This window comes from Procambarus clarkii, chromosome 31 (genome assembly GCF_040958095.1).
Source record: "Procambarus clarkii isolate CNS0578487 chromosome 31, FALCON_Pclarkii_2.0, whole genome shotgun sequence".
Classification (NCBI taxonomy): domain Eukaryota; kingdom Metazoa; phylum Arthropoda; class Malacostraca; order Decapoda; family Cambaridae; genus Procambarus; species Procambarus clarkii.
Genome location: NC_091180.1, coordinates 33,881,997 through 33,899,787, shown reverse-complemented (window position 1 = coordinate 33,899,787; position 17,791 = coordinate 33,881,997).

The following is a 17,791-nucleotide window of genomic DNA, read 5'->3' as shown; positions in this document are numbered from 1 at the left end:
TTTGAATTATAATAGGAACAATAATAATTATATTGCTATAGTTATTTATTAATAACTATAGCAATATAATTATTATATAAAGAATATTAATCTCGTCTCTCTCAATATAGAATATTATTCTTGGCAATCTTATTGAATCTACTATTTTTGTTACATGTCTAATCCTTCTTTTCTAATTGCAATCATCTTTATTTTGCTTTTACTTTTTCCTATTATACGTGTATTTGCATTTTTTGCTATAGTTATTTTATATTTTTTTTTGTAATTGCTCCTAAGTTTTATTTTCTACTGAAATTAGTTTATTTCTATTATTATTTTATCATAGTGTAAATTTAGTAATTTTGCTATGCTTAATTTATTACTAATCACATGCTTCCTTTTTTGAACTCCACTTTCATCTCACTGTGATTATTTTGTTTAATCTGAATTGTTATTGTAACTGTTTATTATAATCCATTGTCACACACCTTCCCAATATCCTAATCAGGATATCCTTAAAGTCTTCTCCATTCTTACTCTATGCAAACTACCATTAACCCTGAATTAAATTTGCTATCACATTATCAACAATAACCAGCACATTGCTCATCACCATTGCAGTTACTACACAGCAAACCTTGCAAAAACAAACTCCAAAATAACATTATCCTGTCAGTATACAACCAAAAAGTCAGATCACTTAGTAAACATTTTGATGGCATCCATGTGCTACTTGAAGCACTGGGCTCTAAACTATATTTCATTATTTTAACAGAAACATGGTTAAGTAAAGACCATACCCAACTATCCAACTTAGCCAGATATAAAGCCGTTCACAACTGCTGGCCTGATAAAAAAGGAGGTGGTGCAGCTATCTATTATAAAGATAACTTCAATTCCACAAGTGTTATTAGCAATAGAGATGTCTGCTGTGAATATACCTTTGCTCAATTCTCGGCCAAATCCTTTAAATCGTCAATTAGTATTTTATTGATTTTCCAGTAATTTACCAGTTTACTAGCTTTTACCAGTTAGCCCGACAGACATTATATCCATAATTCAATTGCTTAAAACCAAAGCTGGGAACATTAACGAAATATCATGTATGATATATAACAGTGCTGTCCCTGCTCTTGTAATACCCACAGCTCTGCTATTCAATAAATCTCTAGTGTCATAGTTTTTCTGATATCATTAAAAAAGCAAGTGTGACGCCAATTAATAAAGGAGGCGAGACAGCTAACAAAAACAATTACAGACCAAATCAAATCTACCTTTACTTTCAAAAATATTTGAAAAATTTATTTACAAACAGCTCCACTCCTACTTTGTAAAATTCAACATATTAAGTCCTTGCCAGTTTGGTTTCTGTTCCCAAAAGATTACCAATGATGCCATTATTAGTCTGCTTAATATAATCTACACAGCCCTTGATAAAATGAGTTCCCAATTGGCCTCTTCATTGACCTGAGAAAGGGCTTTGATACAGTAAATCATAACTACCTCTTACTTAAACTTTACCACTATGGTATCCGAGGCCTTGCTTTGGACTATATTCGTTCCTATCTTAGTGACAGACACCAATATGTAGGTATCAATAGCATAACCTCCCCTCTATCATTGCCAGTAAGGGTGTCAGAGGGCAGCATCTTGGGACTTCTCATATTTCTTATATACATCAATGATTTGCCAAATGTTTTTAACATTCTTAAACCTATACTATTTGCTAGCGATACTACCTTCATCTATTCTGTCCGCAACCTCCCCACACTAAATAATATTGTCAACAATTCATTAAAAAAAAGTCTACTCATGGATTTCAACCAGCAAACTACACCAAACATAGAAAAGACTTACAACATTCTATTTGGCGGTAAATCATCAAATCAGATTCAACTTCAGATAGACAATGTTAATATTACCAATAAAAATGAGGGGAAGTTCCATGGCTTATACATAGACAAGAGACTCAACTTCAGTACCCACATACAACACATAGCCAAAAAAGTCTCAGAAACGGTTGGTATAGTTTCTAAAATCAGATACTATGTTCCCCACTCTGCTCTCCTCTCATTATACTGTACTACGCACTAATATCTTATATCTTACTAATATCTTACTAATATCTACCCTATCTTACATACGGTATCTGTGCATGGGGTTCAACCACTACAAATTACCTCAAGCCTATCATCACCTATCATTACCACAAGCAAAAATCTACTATCAGAGCTATAATAAGGTCTGTCTTCAGACAACACACAGCCCCTCTGTTTAAGTCCCTTAACATGTTAAACATACACTACACACAATCTCATATGCTATCTACATGTACAAAACCTTGCCCCTAAATGCTAATCTTGATCTGAAACTTTTCCTTCATAGGTGTAATAGAACCCATGAGCACCACACCATAAATAAATATATCTTTGATATCCCCAGTCTGAATAAATCTTTACAAACACTTCATGCAAGTAAAAGGGCCTAGTCTTTGGAACTCACTCCCTGATGAATTAACAAAAATTCCAACCCATCCCTTGTTCAACAGTAAAGCCAAAATGTACCTAATTTCATCCTTATAGTTTCCTACCGTGTGCTTCAAACTCACACTGTATCTTGTACTACCCAATTCCCCAATATTAGTACTTAAGACATATAACCTAACCAGTGTAGACACCTCTCTCGACTTACAAATATCAACAACTAACTACAATGTAAGTTGAGAGAGGTGTCTACACTGGTTAGGCTACATCTCTTAAGTACTAATATTGGAGAATTGGGTAGTACAAGATACAGTGTGAGTTTGAAGCACTAGGTAGCAAATTATGAGGATGAAATTAGGTACATTTTGTACCTAATACCTGATACATTGTAGTTGGTTGTTGATATTTGTATCAGGTATTAGGTACAAAATGTACCTAATTTCATCCTCAAAATTTGCTACCTAGTGCTTCAAACTCACACTGTATCTTGTACTACCCAATTCCCCAATATTAGTACTTAAGAGATGTAGCCTAACCAGTGTAGACACCTCTCTCAACTTACATTGTAGTTAGTTGTTGATATTTGTAGGCCTTGCTGCAATGCACCTTTTCATCTTACGTGATATGTTGTATTAAGAACCTGCCCGAAACGCTATGCGTGTTTCGTGGCTTTACATGGATGTAGAAATACCAATCTTAGGTAATCTCACCAACCCATTGTATCTTCTTGCAAAAAATTATTATTATTTATGTGCCTGCTTATCTATTAGTACTATGGTGAAAGATGGTATCGTAAATACTAGTACTAGTACGTGCCTAGTGATATCCGGCCTGCTATCCGCACGGCCGATAGCAGACCGATAGCAGCCTAGTTATTGATCTTGCTTCTCTATCCTTCACAGAGAAGGATAGAGAAGCAGGTGTGTGTTGCTCTCAGAGAGCAACACAGCCTAAGGCCGCCACTTAAGGCCAGATAAACGCCACTAATCACAGCGGTATAACTGTGCCAGCCTGCTCCTTACTCGCTCACTTTATACCTCAGACATAACATATGGCGAATGAAGAAGACGTTGATACAAGCACCAGGATAGAATCGTTAACCGTTTACTAGAATTAAAAGATACAAAGTCCACTACGGGCTCACCATAGCCCGTGCTACTTGGAACTTTCTGTTCCAGGTACTGAATCTTAAACAGCAACAACAGATACAGAGTTACGGCCCTGCAAATATCTTAAATATTTGCTAGGCTTCCTCTTTTTAATGTTTACTGATGCGTCAGGCCACTTGTAACTTCCCTTAAGTGATATATATATACACTTTGACGCCTCATAAATAATGTACAGGTAGTGTAGATAGTCAGTTATGAAGAATAACTCACAAAATTGCCTTTTGAGTGAGATATGATCATAATAGAGCCGTTCACCTCACAATGACTCGCGCCTCCCTTATAATATTTAATAAACACAAACAATAAAGAGGAAATACCTTAATGCCGGAGCCCAGGAGCTGGAGCACGTCCCGTGGTGGCTCTTGTATATAGTTCCTCAGTAGGTCTCCTCTACCGTCGGGTAGGCTGCTCCACTGAGCTCCTCTATAGTAACTGGGAAGCCGACCTGTGGCTCTTCCTCTCGAGTACCGCTAGGGAGTACGTCCCTCTGGAGGCCTGTCACTCTCTCCTACAAGAGGGACCGTTGAGGGGCACCTCTGGGCACTCTTACCCAAAGGTGAGAGTGCCCAGAGGTGCCCCGCTCACTTTTGGGTAGCGAGGGACGACATGTCCCGCGCCCGCCAAAGGGGAGCGCTGACGTCACACTCGGGGAGCTCTGACGTCACACTACGTCACGCCCGGGGCGCTGCCCGATTGGTCAAGCTGGTCAAGCCCCTGCAACTGACCAATCAGACTCCTTGTATGCAAGCGCCATGACACATCCCTCGGAGTATCTCTTGGCGGGAAAACGTCCTCCCGCCTGAGATGCGCCGCCATCTTTTGGATGAGCCTCTCGTCTAATCCCATTCAAATTAGATCAGATTCTTTATTCAGGTAAAGGTACATTCATTGACTTACAAACATATTGATGGATTTAAAGATAGAGATAGTACATACAATACCTAAAGCCACTAGTGCGCATAGCGTTTCGGGTAAAAGCTTAATTCGGAATTAAAACATAAAAACTGTCCTGTGGCGTCTTGACTTCTTTTAAGTGACATAAAATATAATTAGGGTCTTTCTAGATGTGTACAAAGGGAAAAGTACGTCTCTTAACTGATATGAGAAGGGAAAAAAAGCTAGACTTTGCAACTGTACTTACTTATCAGTGTCTATGTGGGAGTGAGGCCTATACTTACCTTGTACTTATTGCGTTATAATTATCCAACTTTATTCCACTCAGTATCTTGTATGTTGAGATCATATCCCCCTCTGATTTTTCTATCCTCTTAGGTTGTCCCACTATTCTCGCAGCTTAACCCTCATAGCTCTGGCCTCAGCCTTGTTGCAGACCTCTGTTCCTTTTCAGTTTGGGTTTTATGCGTTTATGCATCTTTCCAGAGTGGTAGAATGGCTCTAACCACAATGGTAGAGTGGCCCTTACCACAATGGTAGAGTGGCCCTTACCACAATGGTAGAGTAGCCCTTACCACAATGGTAGAGTGGCCCTTACCACAGTGGTAGAGTGGTTCTTACCACAGTGGTAGAGTGGCTCTTACCACAGTGGTAGAGTGGCTCTTACCACAGTGGTAGAGTGGCTCTTACCACAGTGGTAGAGTGGCTCTTACCACAGTGGTAGAGTGGCTCTTACCACAGTGGTAGAGTGGCTCTTACCACAGTGTTAGAGTGGCTCTTACCACAGTGTTAGAGTGGCTCTTACCACAGTGTTAGAGTGGCTCTTACCACAGTGTTAGAGTGGCTCTTACCACAGTGGTAGAGTGGCTCTTACCACAGTGGTAGAGTGGCCCTTACCACAGTGGTAGAGTGGCCCTTACCACAGTGGTAGAGTGGCCCTTACCACAGTGGTAGTGTGGCCCTTACCACAGTGGTAGAGTGGCTCTTACCACAGTGGTAGAGTGGCCCTTACCACAGTGGTAAAGTGGCCCTTACCACAGTGGTAGAGTGGCCCTTACCACAGTGGTAGAGTGGCCCTTACCACAGTGGTAGAGTGGCCCTTACCACAGTGGTAGAATGGCTCTTACCACAGTTTTTAGAGTGGCTCGTACCACAGTGGTAGATTGACTCTTACCACAGTGGTAGATTGGTTCTTACCACAGTGGTAGATTGGCTCTTACCACAGTGGTAGAGTGGCTCTTACCACAGTGGTAGAGTGGCTCTTACCACAGTGGTAGAGTGGCCCTTACCACAGTGGTAGAGTGGCCCTTACCACAGTGGTAGAGTGGCCCTTACCACAGTGGTAGAGTGGCCCTTACCACAGTGGTAGAGTGGCCCTTACCACAGTGGTAGAGTGGCCCTTACCACAGTGGTAGAATGGCTTTTACCACAGTGGTAGAGTGGCTCGTACCACAGTGGTAGATTGACTCTTACCACAGTGGTAGATTGGCTCTTACCACAGTGGTAAAGTGGCCCTTACCACAGTGGTAGAGTGGCCCTTACCACAGTGGTAGAGTGGCCCTTACCACAGTGGTAGAGTGGCCCTTACCACAGTGGTAGTGGCCCTTACCACAGTGGTAGATGGCTCTTACCACAGTGGTAGAGTGGCTCGTACCACAGTGGTAGATTGACTCTTACCACAGTGGTAGATTGGCTCTTACCACAGTGGTAGAGTGGCTCTTACCACAGTGGTAGAGTGGCTCTTACCACAGTGGTAGAGAGATTCTAACCACAGTGGTAACGCTTCAGGAATCAATAATATCGGGAGTTCAAGATTTCTCCTTTGCTGAGGCAACATAGCCTAATGTTACCGTTTATTAGGCGGTTCCTGCTTATTGTCTGCTTCATTTATGTGTATTTTCGTAGGTGCTTTTGTGTGTATGTGTATTTACTATGTGTATATGCAGAATCGAGTTATTAGCTCTTGGACCCCGCCTCTCTAAATAATTTATTTTTACCTCCATTATGTCTACTACATATATTTCTCTTACACACACACACACACACCTGGAAGTAACCTGTAGCAGCTGTCTAACTCCCAGGTACCTATTTACTGCTAGGTGAACAGGTGCATCAGGGTGTAAGAAACTGCCCATTTGTTTCCGCCTCCGCCGGGGATCGAACCCGGGCAATTAGGACTACGACCCCAAAGCGCTGTCCACTCAGCTGCAAGACCCCCCCCCCCCATGTGTGTGTATGTGTGTGTGTGTGTGTGTGTGGGCGTGTGTACTCACCTAGTTGTGCTTGCGGGGGTTGAGCTCTGGCTCTTTGGTCCCGCCTCTCAACTGTCAATCAACTGGTGTACAGGTTCCTGAGCCTATTGGACTCTATCATATCTACACTTGAAGCTGTGTATGGAGTCAGCCTCCACCACATTACTGCCTAATGCATTCCATTTGTTAACTACTCTGATACTGAAAAAGTTCCTTCTAATGTCTCTATGCCTCATTTGGGTACTCAGTTTCCACCTGTGTCCTCTTGTTTGTGTGCCCCCTGTGTTAAACTATCTTTATCTGCTCTATCAGTTCCTTGAAAAATCTTGTATGTGGTGATCATGTCTCCCCTAACTCTTCTTTCTTCCAGCGACATGAGGATTAGTTCCCTTAGTCTCTCCTCGTAGCTCATACCCCTCAGCTCGGGTACTAGTCTGGTGGCAAACCTTTGAACCTTCTCCAATTTAGTCTTGTGTTTGACTAGATATGGACTCCATGATGGAGCTGCATGGTCCAGGATTGGTGTGGCGTTTGTGGCATATAAGGGCCTAAATGATTCCTTACACAAGTTTCTGATGGCATTTGTTATGTTAGCCAACCTGGCATATGCCGCTGATGATATCCTCTTGAAGTGGGCTTCAGGGGACAGGTCTGGTGTGATATCAACCCCCCAGGTCTTTCTCCAAGATTCTTGAAGTATTTCATCTCTCAAATGGTACCGTGTATTTGGTCTCCTGCTCCCTACACCTATCTTCATTACTTTGCATTTGCTAGGGTTAAACTCTAATAGACATCTGTCGGACCATTCCTTTAGCTTGTCCAGGTCATCTTGTAGCCTTATGCTGTCTTCCTCTGTCTTAATCCTTCTCATTATTTAGTATCATCAGCAAACATTGACCTGAATGAGTCTATACTTACGTAAAGTAGTTTAGCTCTCCTAAAACTTCATGTGGTCTTCCATGTGGGTCTCTGTTCTCCCAATCTATCTTCTCATGGTTGAAGTCTCCCATGATTAGCAAGGATCCCTTCATGCAAGTGACAGAAGCTGCTCTCTCTATTATATTAACAATAGCTATGTTGTTTGTATCATATTCCTGTCTGGGTCTTCCATCACTTGGTGTGGGGTCATACTACTCTATTATTTTTTGCCCTCTGATTGCCATGGTGCTTGTTATGTAGTCACATATCCATCTTGTCAAAACTCCAGTCTTTTCTTATCAACAGAGCCACTCCTCCACCTGTTCCTTCTCTTTCCTTACTATATAGTATTCCTGTGTAAACATTGCATTTGTTATGACTTTAATTTTGTTTCCGTGAGTGCTATTATGTCTGGGTTTTCTTCCTGTGACATTTTTCCAAGTTCGCCCGTTTTATTTGTGATTCAGTCTACATTTGAGTACATTACTTTGAAGTTCATTTTATTCTGTCCATTCTCGCTTCCTCTCCCTCTTGATGACTCTTCCGCTGGTGAAGGAAGATGCTCCCCGGGGGTGGCAAGTTGTGAAGTGGTTAGCAGGGTCCTGTGCAGATTCTGGGGGTGGGGGTGCCTGGGGAAGGTGGGCCTGGGGGGTGTAGGGTGAGGGAGGGGAGGGGGGTAGGCAATTTAAGGGGACAGGAGGGCTCGGGGTGAGGAGTGTTGTACTCCTGTCTAGGGTTGTTAAGCTGCTGGTGGAGGGTTCCCCACTCCCTTCTGGGAATGATGGGTTGAGGACTTACACCCCTTTTCCCTAACACCCTTTGTCCCCCTAACCCCTTTCCCTTCGTCACGCCTTCACGATCACTCCTCCCCCCCCCCCACTCGCTCTATCCTCAAACATCCACTCCACTTCCCTCCCCCCCCCCTTCCCTTCCCCCTCACGCCTCCCGACTCCCCGCCGCGCCGACGGACATGACTCTATTTACGACCAATTTTCCTGAATAGCGTGTAAAGCAAAATTAAAGTAAGTCCAGATTGCTTTGAATAACACCACAGTACGTGTGTTGGTGTGTGTGTGTTTGTGTTGCTGGGCGTGTGTTTGTGTTGGTGGGTGTGTGTTTGTGTTGCTGGACGTGTGTTTGTGTTGTTGGACGTGTGTTTGTGTTGGTGGGTGTGTGTTTGTGTTGGTGTGTGTGTGTTGGTGTTGCTGGGCGTGTGTTTGTGTTGGTGGGTGTGTGTTTGTGTTGCTGGACGTGTGTTTGTGTTGTTGGACGTGTGTTTGTGTTGGTGGGTGTGTGTTTGTGTTGGTGGGCGTGTGTTTGTGTTGCTGGACGTGTGTTTGTGTTGCTGGACGTGTGTTTGTGTTGCTGGACGTGTGTTTGTGTTGCTGGACGTGTGTTTGTGTCGGTGGGCGTGTGTTTGTGTTGGTGGGCGTGTGTTTGTGTTGCTGGGCGTGTGTTTGTGTTGGTGGGTGTGTGTTTGTGTTGCTGGGTGTGTGTTTGTGTTGGTGGACGTGTGTTTGTGTTGGTGGGCGTGTGTTTGTGTTGCTGGGTGTGTGTTTGTGTTGGTGGGCGTGTGTTTGTGTTGGTGGGTGTGTGTTTGTGTTGGTGGGCGTGTGTTTGTGTTGGTGGGCGTGTGTTTGTGTTGGTGGGTGTGTGTTTGTGTTGCTGGACGTGTGTTTGTGTTGGTGGGCGTGTGTTTGTGTTGCTGGGTGTGTGTTTGTGTTGCCGGGGGTGTGTGTGTGTGTGTGTGTGTGTGTGCAGGTGCACTCACCTACCTGTAATCACCTAGATATGCTTGCAGGCGCGAACATCAGGTTCTCAGCTCTTGATCCCCTGCGGCTCCTGATTAGTCAATACAATACCTTTCATTAGTGTCGTTTCTCTAAGCAATTTTCTCTGTGAGAGTGATTATTGAATCCGATTGTCTCTTCTTGCAAGCCATTCCACTTGCTCCAAACTCTCAACTAGCCATGGAAATGAAGCCTTATGCTTCTCTATGATTAACTCGTAAAGGAACATAAGGTGAAGTGAAGATGTTTTGTTTTCTTGGCATTCCTCCTGCTCGTCTGCGTCTCTGGCTTATTTTTTGTGTACGTTGTGTCTACTAGCACTATCGATTAGCTGTGTTATAGAAATATAGAAAATCCAGCCATGGGAATGAAGCCTTGTGCTTCTTTATGATTGACTCAATCCTTGTGTGAGCTAATTCAAAAATAAAAATTTAAATGTTTATTGGGGTAAAGTACATACATACAAGGGGTGATACAAATATTGCTGAATTTATAGAATATGCTTTAATCACTAAGCACAGTAAGTAATTCCTTTCGAATACTGGAGAGTCTGTCTTCCGAATCATCCTGGAGGAGGGATTCCTTCAGGATGTAATTAATATTACTTAACGTAAGTGTTAGCGCAAAGATTCAACTTCAGATTCAGATTGCAACAGATTCAGGAAATGAACGGGACTGATACAGTAATGTGACGATACTTGTTTAACTGAGAAAGATACGAGAGGGAGCGTTATCAGGGGGAAAGCGCAAAGCCATTACGACTATATAGCACTGGGAAGGGGTCAGGATAAGGATCTGGGATGGGACGGGGGGAAGGTATGGTGCCCAACCACTTGTGGACGGTCGGGGGATTGAACACCGACCTGTATGATTCGAGACCGTCGCTCTGCCGAGAAAGATACGAGAGATTAACAAACCCGAATTGTATTAATTCAGTCACTGTATTTCTTTGACACCCAACAATAATCCTCAAAGCTTCGTTCTGCATCAATTTTTTTGTATTCTTTATCTTGTGTAAGACAAAACGGGCGCTGTAAAGTCAATCAGGGATAGAACAGTGGTTTATAACATAAACAAGTTAGATACCCCTAAAACCTTTAAACCAGAAAATACTAGCGGATATACAGTTACCCAACCACTTCAACTGGACGGTAGAACGACGGTCTCGCTTCATGCAGGTCGGCGTTCAATCCCCGACCGTCCACAAGTGGTTGGGCACCATTCCTTCCCCCCGTCCCATCCCAGATCCTTATCCTGACCCCTTCCCAGTGCTATATAGTCGTAATGGCTTGGCACTTTCCACTAATAATTAAAACAAAATCATCACCTCCAATCGAGGTGATGATTGGAAAGGGAAAGCGCCAAGCCATTAAGCTTCCAATCAACACACACATACCCAAATTCTTGTATGTCTCAATAAGCGCAAGTTACGAGTCATTTAGATTAGGTGACGATTGGTTGTATGATAACATGTGCGCACGACTGGTTGAACGATAACATATGCGCACGATTGGTTGAACGATAACCTGTGCGCACGATTGGTTGAACGATAACCTGTGCGCACGATTGGTTGAACGATAACCTGTGCGCATGATTAGTTAAACGATAACATGTGCGCCGGACCAGGAGCGGAACACTTTAGGGAATATGTTATATTAAGTGAGTAACACTTGACTGAACACAAACTGGAGAACAATAAATGATAGAAGAACATCAAGGATAACACAGAACACTTATTTGTTATTTTTTGTTATCGTGAAGTCAGTGTCTCCCTTGCTGCTTCCTTCACGAGACCAAGGTCTCTCTTGCTACTTCCTTCACGAGACCAAGGTCTCTCTTGCTGCTTCCTTCACGAGACCAAGGTCTCTCTTGCTGTTTACTTCACGAGACCAAGGTCTCTCTTGCTACTTCCTTCACGAGACCAAGGTCTCTCTTGCTGTTTACTTCACGAGACCAAGGCCTCTCTTGCTTCTTCCTTCACGAGACCAAGGTCTCTCTTGCTGTTTACTTCACGAGACCAAGGTCTCTCTTGCTGTTTACTTCACGAGACCAAGGCCTCTCTTGCTTCTTCCTTCACGAGACCAAGGTCTCTCTTGCTGTTTACTTCACGAGACCAAGGTCTCTCTTGCTTCTTCCTTCACGAGACCAAGGTCTCTCTTGCTGTTTACTTCACGAGACCAAGGTCTCTCTTGCTTCTTCCTTCACGAGACCAAGGTCTCTCTTGCTGTTTACTTCACGAGACCAAGGTCTCTCTTGCTGCTTCCTTCACGAGACCAAGGTCTCTCTTGCTGCTTCCTTCACGAGACCAAGGTCTCTCTTGCTGCTTCCTTCACGAGACCAAGGTCTCTCTTGCTTCTTCCTTCACGAGACCAAGGTCTCTCTTGCTGTTTACTTCACGAGACCAAGGTCTCTCTTGCTGTTTACTTCACGAGACCAAGGTCTCTCTTACTGTTTACTTCACGAGACCAAGGTCTCTCTTGCTACTTCCTTCACGAGACCAAGGTCTCTCTTGCTACTTCCTTCACGAGACCAAGGTCTCTCTTGCTTCTTCCTTCACGAGACCAAGGTCTCTCTTGCTACTTCCTTCACGAGACCAAGGTCTCTCTTGCTTCTTCCTTCACGAGACCAAGGTCTCTCTTGCTTCTTCCTTCACGAGACCAAGGCCTCTCTTGCTGCTTCCTTCACAAGACCAAGGTCTCTCTTGCTGCTTCCTTCACGAGACCAAGGTCTCTCTTGCTGCTTCCTTCACGAGACCAAGGTCTCTCTTGCTTCTTCCTTCACGAGACCAAGGTCTCTCTTGCTTCTTCCTTCACGAGACCAAGGTCTCTCTTGCTACTTCCTTCACGAGACCAAGGTCTCTCTTGCTACTTCCTTCACGAGACCAAGGTCTCTCTTGCTATTTCCTTCACGAGACCAAGGTCTCTCTTGCTACTTCCTTCACGAGACCAAGGTCTCTCTTGTTATTTCCTTCACGAGACCAAGGTCTCTCTTGCTACTTCCTTCACGAGACCAAGGTCTGGAGCCTCTAGTAACGAGCTCAGAGCCAGCCTCGTTAATCCTTCTCAGTTAACGTCTCAATCAGCGGTGATGAGAGCCGCCCTAAGAGGTAGTTGTGTCAGCAGTCAGTGGATCAGACCCGAGGGCTATCACCTTCCCTCATCTTCACAGTCACCTTCAGCACCATCATTACCAACAGCGGGGCCCAGATCACTATCATCACACAGGGTTGAATAACACGCAGCTGCTGTATGATTTACTTTGGCTGGATCCGCTGGGCTCGCCTCGCCTCGCTTGGATCCGCTGGGCTCGCCTCGCTTGGATCCGTTGGGCTCGCCTCGTTTGGATCCGCTGGGCTCGCCTCGTTTGGATCCGCTGGGCTCGCCTCGCTTGGATCCGCTGGGCTCGCCTCGCCTCGCTTGGATCCGTAACTCTTATCCATCATCCACCTCCTCCTCCTGGCCGTCGTCGCCTCGACCTCGAGCGGAAGATGGCGTGAAAAGGCAAGATTCGTACCGCCTCTCGCACGGTTTATGGAGCCTGACATCTTGGCGACGCGCCGCCCTGAGGTACAAAAGACCTGCCAAATAATGTCGACGTTAAATATATGATTTGCGATTAGCGGCGCTGGGAGCGTGGAGTGTCGCAGCTCACGACTTGAGTTGTGGCCTGAGCACCACCACAACCACCACAACCACAACCACCACAACCACCACAACCACCACAACCACAACCTCCCATTCGTTGCCTTTCCCTCTCCAATCGATTCACGAACTAATCTGCCCCTAATCAACCTTAATCTTTTGTACCGGAGGACTAATATCCATTATTGTGGCGTAGCTTTGCATGTTCGATGACAGGAAGGCGCGCACGGGGCCGTTCTTCAAGGCAGTTGCCGGCGCGCCTCGCCGTTCCTGTTGCTTCATCTTGCACGTAATTCACCCGGTCACAATTTCCTTACGTTCTGCAGGTGGAATTACTCGCGGGGCGCAAATTGAAGCGGTCAGCTATCGGGTTGATCTTGATTATTCTGACTGAATTATCCCCAGAAATAATTGCCGGATGGAGAAGCCATGATGATAGTGGTGTTATGATTTCTGATTACCGCTGATAGCGCCGAGGGGGGGGGGGGATGGGGGGGGGACTATCCTGGCTTCCGTTGGGGTAAAGCAAAATTTAAAGACAGATAATCTAAATTAAGGTAAATCGTGTCTTTTGTTAAACTCCCCCAACGGAGCAGAATGGGGGGGGGGGGATACGTGACTGTGCGCCCCCCCCCCCCATCCCTCTATCCACACACAATAGGTTTGAAAACCCTGACATTAGTTATCACTGATGACGTGGTCTATCTGTCCTATCCCCCCACTATCCACTACAATAAGCTACCGGGGCAATCTTCACCATAAACTCGTGATCCTGAACTCTCCGCCGCTACAACATCCCTCAAAAATATATATATATATATAAACCAAACTAATATAGAACCATTAAAGCAGAAAAGCGCTCAAATTTAGCGGACGTCGGCGGAGGCGAAGAGAACGCGTCGATCCGGCTTAATGGCAGACTATTATGTTTGAGGAAGACTATGCTATGATGGCGGAGACGTCGAGCAATGGTGAGACATGTGTGGTAATCCGGAGAGGCAGGCTACGAGGGATTTATTGGTCACGGCCATAACCACTTGGAGATTTGTCCTGACTGTCTATGTCTCACTGTCTGTCTGTCTGTCTGTATCTCACTGTCTCTGTCTGTCTGTCTCTCCGTGAACCAGGTTGAGGATGACGGTCGAGGTGTGAATATTGACATTAGTCGCCCCGGCGCGGTGAATGATGTTATTATAGTCGCTTACCTGCTGCTGGTGCAGTAACTCCACTACGGGCTCACCATAGCCCGTGCTACTTGGAACTTTGTTCCAGGTAGCGAATCTTTAACAACAACAACAACAACAACGTGCTGGTGCTGCTCCCTGGGGGCTCGTCACGCTCCTCCCCAATCTCTAATCTCTACGTCTCCAGTCTTCAGTGATCAGTTTACAGTCCTCAGTCACTATTATCCAATCATCTGTCACTAATTACCAATCACCAACCACTAATCACCAGAACAATCAGCAACTAGGAACTATCATGGAGCCGGTCGGCCGAGCGGACAGCACGCTGGATTTGTGATCCTGTGGTCCCGGGGTCGATCCCGGGCGCCGGCGAGAAACAATGGGCAGAGTTTCTTTCACCCTATGCCCCTGTTACCTAGCAGTAAAATAGGTATCTGGGTGTTAGTCAGCTGTCACGGGCTGCTTCCTGGGGGTGGAGGCCTGGTCGAGGACCGAGCCGCGGGGACACTAAAAAAAAATGCCCCGAAATCATCTCAAGATAACCTCAAGATAGATAGATCACTAGTGATTATCAGTCACTAGTGAAACTAACCTAACCTAACCTCCCTATACGTATTACACGATATCTGAGGCCTAATATAGTACATATGTGTACTATACTAGGCCTAGGAATATTTGAGTTTGTTTTTTAGCTTCATTTATTACAAAAGAATTCCTTACTAGTCAGTATACTACTGTCTAAAAGCTTAGTAAGTACGAATTCGTGACTATTGATGATTGTCACAATAGGTACTATCTGAACAGGTGGATGGGTTGAATTATTATTTATATCTTTATTTAAAAAATTCATTAACAATTTTGACTAATCTAATTCAATTAGGTCTTGTTACAGTGAAGCTCATATTCACTGTCACACAGGACATATTCACTGTCACACAGGACATATTCACTGTTACACAGAACATATTCACTGTTACACAGGACATATTCACTGTTACACAGGACATATTCACTGTTACACAGGACATATTCACTGTTACACAGGACATATTCACTGTTACACAGGACATATTCACTGTTACACAGGACATATTCACTGTTACACAGGACATATTCACTGTCACACAGGACATATTCACTGTTACACAGAACATATTCACTGTTACACAGGACATATTCACTGTTACACAGGACATATTCACTGTTACACAGGACATATTCACTGTCACGCAGGACACATTCACTGTCACACAGGACATATTCACTGTCACACAGAATATATTCACTGTCACACAGGACATATTCACTGTCACACAGGACATATTCACTGTCACACAGAACATTTTCACTGTCACACAGGACATATTCACTGTCACACGGAACATATTCACTGTCACACAGGACATATTCACTGTCACACAGGACATATTCACTGTCACACGGGACATATTCACTGTCACACAGGACATATTCACTGTCACACAGGACATATTCACTGTCACACAGGACATATTCACTGTCACACAGGACATATTCACTGTCACACAGAACATATTCACTGTCACACAGGACATATTCACTGTCACACAGGACATATTCACTGTCACACAGGACATATTCACTGTCACACAGGACATATTCACTGTCACACAGGACATATTCACTGTCACACAGAACATATTCACTGTCACACAGGACATATTCACTGTCACACAGGACATATTCACTGTCACACAGGACATATTCACTGTCACACAGGACATATTCACTGTCACACAGAACATTTTCACTGTCACACAGGACATATTCACTGTCACACGGAACATATTCACTGTCACACAGGACATATTCACTGTCACACAGGACATATTCACTGTCACACGGGACATATTCACTGTCACACGGGACATATTCACTGTCACACGGGACATATTCACTGTCACACGGGACATATTCACTGTCACACGGGACATATTCACTGTCACACGGGACATATTCACTGTCACACAGGACATATTCACTGTCACACAGGACATATTCACTGTCACACAGGACATATTCACTGTCACACAGGACATATTCACTGTCACACAGGACATATTCACTATCACACAGAACATATTCACTGTCACACAGGACATATTCACTGTCACACAGAACATATTCACTGTCACACAGGACATATTCACTGTCACACAGAACATATTCACTGTCACACAGACACAAGATCATAAACAAATCGGGTTTCATTCATTATAATGGAAAAGCACATTTAGGATAACTTTGTTAGGATGTCTTGCAATACGTCAGATTCAATGAAATAGTTGCAAAGATGATTGTACAAGAGACCAGGTCTAAAATGCTTTGCAATTTCACATTCAATATTGAATTGCTTAAATGAACGATTGAATGGTTTGTCATTGAGTTCACAAACTGAATATTGTGGTAGTGGCTCAGCCTCACTAACCTGCCAGGTAGCCTGATCTCGCAGGTTATCCCTGATAATTCCCTTCCTTGCAAAAGTAACGTATTGTCCCGTTTTCTGTTTTAGGTCCTCTGGTAGGTCAGGAGAGACCACTTTAAATTGACCGTTTTCTTGACAGTTTCAAACCTTAGGAGGACGGACTGGCCTGCGAGTGCATGTTGCGTATTCAACGAAACTTTATTGCAGAACCTTTTCACATGCTTACAAGTCCCCGCCTCCGGCGATTGAGCTCGCCGGAGTCGTCCGCCGCTGTCGTTAAACCATTTGGGCAATAAAACGCATTAGTACGTGGTTTATTGTCTCTTAATTGTGGGTTCCAGCTACCATGACCTCCCCTACCTGGTAGTGAGTCGTCAGGCAGGAAAGGTCACGGTAATTAGCTGTGAGATGACCCGAGCGGCAACGACACTGTATCCCGCCAAACACACACCAAAACTACGACGTTGGTACAACGTTCGAACAAGTTTTAACACCTAACCAGTTATAACAACCAATATAGCAAGTTGTAACAACGTTCTAATACGTCATAAACACGTTAAGCCAAGATGTAACAACTTTATTACAAGTTGTAACAAGCGGAAAATAGAGACAGTTACGGTTTGTGTTTCCAGGGTTATAGAGAACGATAAGCTGGATAAGAGCGCCATTATGGGATAAGTACACGGTCTTAAAGGGGGCTGGATAAGGAGAGGATTATGGAACCGGATATAAGGGGAGTAACCACGAGAGGATCCTGGGTAATTTGTGTGATAATGACTGTTAAGCGACAGTCTGTTATTGGAGCGGAATGGTAAGGGTTGTTAACTGTTAACGACTACCATTACCGGTAATGGGGGAACAATGGTTATTCTTGCCACTGAGTGAGAACCCATTTATGTAAATACTGTCGTCTCGGCTGTTTTTGAGACAGTTCTCACAAACGTTTCGACCCATGGCACACAGAAATCACAATAGCGCGATGTATCAAATGAACAAATCCACAAGGGCCGTGACGAG